The sequence below is a fragment of the Lactuca virosa genome, chromosome 1 (assembly GCF_052849685.1).
Source record: "Lactuca virosa cultivar CGN04683 chromosome 1, Lactuca_virosa_CGN04683_v6, whole genome shotgun sequence".
Lineage (NCBI taxonomy): Eukaryota > Viridiplantae > Streptophyta > Magnoliopsida > Asterales > Asteraceae > Lactuca > Lactuca virosa.
In genome coordinates this window covers 139,190,053-139,196,286 of record NC_136426.1, presented here as the reverse complement: position 1 = coordinate 139,196,286, position 6,234 = coordinate 139,190,053, and the positions used below count along the sequence as shown (strand labels likewise).

The 6,234-nt window shown below is 45.5% G+C and overlaps 1 long non-coding RNA gene across 1 annotated transcript; it reads right to left on the bottom strand.

Moving 5' to 3' along the window:
- Nucleotides 1-224: 224 nt before the first annotated feature.
- Nucleotides 225-2,439, bottom strand: LOC145106863 (uncharacterized). The gene is made up of 2 exons (XR_013707655.1): nt 2,204-2,439; nt 225-416 (listed from the first exon to the last, which is right to left on the bottom strand). It is a non-coding gene; the product is annotated as an uncharacterized LOC145106863 (long non-coding RNA).
- Nucleotides 2,440-6,234: the final 3,795 nt, after the last annotated feature.

Sequence of the window (6,234 nt, the reverse complement as noted above, 5' to 3'; positions counted from 1 at the left end):
GTCCGATGGGGCAAAGGTCAGACTTGCTCCTTATCTTCTGAAATACATAGCTCGAGATTGGTGGGTGGGTGTTGGGTGTGCTGTAGGGGTCGCGATAGTTGATTCGATGACATGGGATGATTTTGTGACGAGATTTCGAGCTGAGTTTACACCGGTGATTGAGGTGCAACAGTTGGCGATGGAGTTCCAGGACCTTCGCTAGACTACTTGTAACATCCCAAAAATACAGTCCAAAATTTTCATTTTAAATCATTAAGAAATTCATAGTTATCAAACATCATACAAAAATCATAAGTAGTGTATCTCAAAATATCATAACATCTGTCAAAATATATCAAAGTAAAAAACATCCCAGGCTAAACAAATGGTGTGTGCACTGCAATCATCCCGAGTTCTTCCCCTACTACCAGAAGTCCCTGAAACCAAAACTGAAAACTGTAAGCGCGAAGCTTAGTGGGTCTCCCCAAACTACCACATACCATACACATAATCACATCATAACATACATTGGGCCTTGCCCGCTACATCGGACCCCGCCCGACATCGAACCGAAGTCCGGCATCGGGCCCTGCCCGACATCGGACCGAAGTCCGGCATCGGACCCCGCCCGGCATCGGGCCCTGCCCGGCAAACCTCGGTATACATATCAACATATCAACAATATACATAATAAGCACATAACATAAACATTTAAACATTCCTCGGGCTCCGCCGACATTGGACCGAAATCCGGAAACATATAAAATAGCATATAAACATTCCTCGGGCTTTTCCCGACATCGGACCGAAGTCCGGAACATATAAACAAGCACATGAAAGAATCACGAAGACATCAAGCATACAAACATCCCTCGGGCTTTCCCCGACATCGGACTGAAGCCTGGAAACATATAAACACTTAAACCTACATTGGGCACTGCCCGCCATCGGACCGTAGTCCGGCACATGCTAACATACATAAACGGGCCGACATTGGTGCCTTAGACCCGTTCCTAGGAGGAAACTCACCTCAAACTGCTGAAGTCCCGTGAATAAATCTCTGATTGCTGGCTGACAGATTCCCGAACTGTCAACATCAAAACAAAACCCAATTAACCATTTGGGTTTCAATGCATAACCATCAACCCACACTTGGGGTAAAAGGACCATTTTACCTATAACCTAGCTTGGTCCAAGACCAAGGCCCAAAATCATTCTCTGAAGGCCCAAAATTCAAACAATGAACCAAAGCCCAACATATGGCCCAATTTTATAAATTGGGCCCAAACCTCTACATGGTCTTAACTTAAGGCCCAACCATTTATTCTAGTCCAAACACTTGGCATTCTGGTGGTCCAATATATTATAATCATCAAGGCCTAACTATGGCCCAATTTTCCAAATTAGGCCTAAACCTTTCCAATGGACCTTATCCTAAAGCCCAATCCAAATATTCTAGTCCATATACTTGCTAACAGTTGGCCCATCAAGAGTCCATACATCTAGGCCCAACAGAAAGGCCCAACTCAAAACCCAACACAATTAGGGTTTCTCCATTAAGAACTTAATCCATTAAGTCCATCAATCTACTACGTCCATCATACATACAGTAATGAAATTGGGCATAATTCATACTTTAATCCACTGGTCCAAACGCGGGTCCCGACTATCCAAAGCTAACATCTTCCAAAATTAGGGTTTTCTAAACACTAATTAGGGTTTCCAATCCCAAACACAAGCCAACCAAGTCCAAGATTAAGTTTTTAGGTCCATTAGGGTTCCACTAGGCTGGGCACCACCCACTGCCACCTCGGACAGTGGTGGTCGGCGGTGGCTCACGACGGCAGCAGCCACCATTTCCAATGGTTTTGGCTTATAATTTTGACCCAAAATTCATCAAAACAACCTGGAACAAACAAGACACGCCTTACTACACACACAGCCACCTCCACGCGGTGGCTGGTGGCGACAATGGGTGGCAGAAACGGCAGCCACCATGGTTGGCTGCCATGTGGTGCGCCTACCTCCGACCAATATTCTTCACGAGTTCCAGCAACATCACACGTAAAATACGACGAGAAACAACAACCCTCAGCAACCGACCTGACGGCTGACGTTGCCGAAAAAACATGAAACAGTGGCCAAGGCCACCGGCAGTAGCATCGACGCATCTAACGTCAAACATTCAGAGAGGGACGGAGGAGAGGAGAGAAGTTAATCTTACCAAGAGTTTCCGGTGGTTCACGACCCACACACGACGAACACAGTGTGTTTCCCCGATCCTCAGCGGTAATCCGGTTGCCCACGACGTCTTCGACAGAAAGGGTCGCGATGGCGACGTTCGACGACAATGTAGTCGGCGGCGGCGGACTTGGCGATGTGGCGGCGACAGAGAGAGCTCCCATGGTGGTGGCGGCTGTAGATGCGTACCATAGGGTTAGGGTTAGACGACGGGGAAGGAACACCGGGTATATCCCGTGTTCTTTCAAACATATGAGCATTTTGACAAGTTCAGTCCCTCATCGCCAGATTCGTTTTCAATTTAAATCCAAAATTTACCTTTTAGCACTTGCTTCCATAATTCCTTTCATAATATGTCCTAATAATTACCAAGTAGCCCCTGTCTTCAAAAATCCTTTCAAATGAAACCCATAATTTACTAAACAGTCCTCAACCTTCAAAATTCTTTACAAATTAATCTGGAAATTACATTTTAACCCCCAAACTCTCAATTATAACTTTTTAACCCCCAAAACCAACGCCTCCCTAAATTATTCCGCATTTAGGGATACTATTTATATTAATTTTATCTATATATTAATTTTAAATTAGATTTCGTTCTCGAAATCATTCCTTACAATTCCTATCACGCCAAACAACTTGAGCGTCATGGCCACAATCCCGAGTATACCCTAGCTTTCCCGAGGTAACCGGTGCCAATCCTTGCAGGGCTTTACAACCTGATGATGAGCGAATTCTTGCAAAGTAATCACATTTATTCAATTTGAAATCCGCCGTCTCGAGATGGTCTGACTCCCTGACAGACCACCCATACTGATTTTTTATCGAACCCATTGCACTTATCTCCCAACTGGCTACTCAACTTCTGATAACTTGAGGTTCCCACTAGAAAAACTGAATCCCTGACCAAAAATCCTTGCAGAACACTTATTCTTGTCAGTAGGCTCAGATAATCCTTCGAGTAGAAGATCCGTTCCTGCAACGGTTAGACTCAAACGAGAGATGCGCAACAGGGTCAAACCAATTACTCTAAGATTTTTTAATCCAAACTGCAAGTGACTTATCACTTCCCAATCAATCAGTTACTCTGTCCGTACTTGCAACCCTAAAACACTAATACTGCCCAGACATCGAAACTGCCCGAAACACTGAACCGCCTGAAACACTGAACTTCCTGAAACACTGAACTGCCTGAAACAGTATGCTGCCTCCTGGCTGCTTTCTGAAATCCACTGAGACCTCCCCGATCTCAATTTATTTGCCAGTCACCTGAAATACCAGGTTCCGGCCTGGTTGCGGAGCCAAATGACTCCCACACAGTCGTCCCACACGACTTCCGAACGAAATCCTCGTCTGTCTATAGTTGCCGTCAGTTATCTTGCCACTATGGCTCTGACGACCTCCTAATCCAACCGATCGAGTCGATACGTTGAGTCCTGACAACACCAAATCCAAGGCTAAAATTGATTGCTACATGACCAAGGGTAGCCTTATATCACAAACGACCTTAAACGGTCCACCGCTTCCTATGGTCTTATCACTGGCCCAACCAGGTCTAATTCATCTGGGGAAATTCGTAAACCGATCCATGAATATACCACGCACTCACTGCTGCACCCGAACTGGTGGGTACTACTGTTCCTTCCGCGATCTAATAACACACTCATGCTATCTACCAACCTAGTGAATTATACAGCTATATTTGTAGTCTCACAACACTCTAGCACTATCTGCCAACCTTGTGAATGCTACGACTACACCCGCAGACTTACAATACTCTAGCACTATCTGCCAACCTTGTGAATGCTACGGCTACACCCGCAGACTTACAACACTCTAACACTATCTGTCAACCTTGTGAATGCTACGGCTACACCCACAGACTTACAACACTTTAACACTATCTGTCAACCTTGTGAATGCTACGGCTACACCCGCAAACTTACAACACTTTCTCACACTATCTGGCTGCTAGTGAATGTTACGGCTGTCCCACAGTCTTACATCACTTTCCACACTATCTGGCTGCTAGTGAACGCTACGGCTATTCCGCAGTCTCACAACACTTTCCTTGCTGTCTCAATCGCTGATTACCAATCCGAACACATCCGACGTTGAGCACACACACGATCTAACATCCCAACTGAACTCATGTCCTGACTGGAATCCCTAACCTGGTTCCCTAAGGCATGCTATCAAACATTCCGAGAATGCGATCTCATCATTGGCAAGTTTTCCGAACTTCCAACTCACATTATCCTCAATCCATATTGCCGCTTGGGCTGTCTTCCTTACTGACAAGGATGCGAAACTTATCCCAGTTTCAAAACTGATCCTGATTCTGAATACCTGGACGATTCCCCCCCACTTAGAATTGACTAAGTCTTCACAATACACAAAAATTGAAGAATTCCCAATTTTTCTCATTTCCAACGATCGATCTGATGACAACCAGCTCTTACCAACTAGTGCTCCGTTACTAGTCAATCCCAAAAGATCACACAACTTCTAAGAACTAGATGAACACTTCTCACATTCGAGCGAAACTGATAGCCCTTGATGCTTAAAATGATCCCACACTCGACTCTTGAAGACCAAAAGATAGATGCTCCAACTAATACCTCATCATCGAGCCACTTTCCTTGGCGCTTCCATCAGCCAATCAGTAACGGTTACTAGGACCACCGAATCCTGACGATGCTGGATAACCATCCTGCAAAACCCTGACCGCAGACCTTCCACATAACACCCCTGATCCGATCTTGACCATAACCCAAGATGACACTGTACACTCCCAACCCTCAGTTAGGGAAATGACCTTTCGCTACCCACTAATAATTCTTGGTATACAATTGGCATATGACACCTCTTGAAAATATAGTTCAAACATAGACATAGAATAAACCCAGAGATACACTTACTCAAACCCTTGGAATGAAAGACTCCATCGTGTAGTTTCCTGCATGTGCTGCACTGAATCTGGCCCTGCTGGCCTCTCAAAAGATGATCCAGAATCTTGGGTCTCTTCCCGAGACCCTCCAATTTATGCAACCGATCTGGTTCCCTCTTCATCATGTGCTCCAAGTCAATATCCCGTTATCGGCTAGAAGTCGTATCATTCCTGGTCTCGCACCCCGATATACTCACGATCTCCCTGATATTATTCCGTAGTATGTCATGATACCTTACCTTCTTTATTTCCTCATCTGCTGCATACTGTAGTACCAAATAAGCCCTCTCCCGAATCTTGGCAGTAATCTCTACCACAGTCTCAGTAGTCTAGCGAAGATCCAGAAACTCTCGCGCCAACTGCTATGCTTCAATTGCCTGGGCAAAATTTGCCCGAAATCTGGCCGAAAAGTCATCCCATGACATAACATCAACCGCTTCATCGCCCAACTCACTACCAACCTCTTCCCACCAATTACGTGCCCTGTCCCTCGGGAGACAGGAAGTAAGTCGGACCTTGTCCCCTTCGAGACAACGGCTGGTATGAAAAGCGTTGGCGACATCTGCCAACCATCTGCTGCTAGCAATAGGGTCCCTAACCCCCATGATAATCTGGAATTTCACAAGCTCTGAACTCCCGAAACGTCAACGTAAGCGTACCTATCATGGCTACTATCTCAGTGCGGAATGCACCCAACCTCTCATCACAAATCTCCACAATGTCCTCCTTGACCGTACTGAAGATCACAGGAGTCTGGTCAATGATACTGTGCGTAATATCAGATGGAATGAACTCCCTCATCTGAACATCGAGCTGCCCGACTCCAAAGTCAGAGCCTGATCCCTTGCCGGCACCAGATCTGCCATCTTGTCTACCACGTAGCGTCACCATACTCAAGTATACTATAACAATATCAGAATACTCATCATAAATCGAGGGATCACATACACTACAAGTTCCCTGGTTTTATCTCAGCCTTCCTTGATTTGAGTACGGATCCTTTGCTTTCAGTAGTACGGGCCCATACTACCTTCCACATCTGTCCGTACTTTCCTCAAGAACTG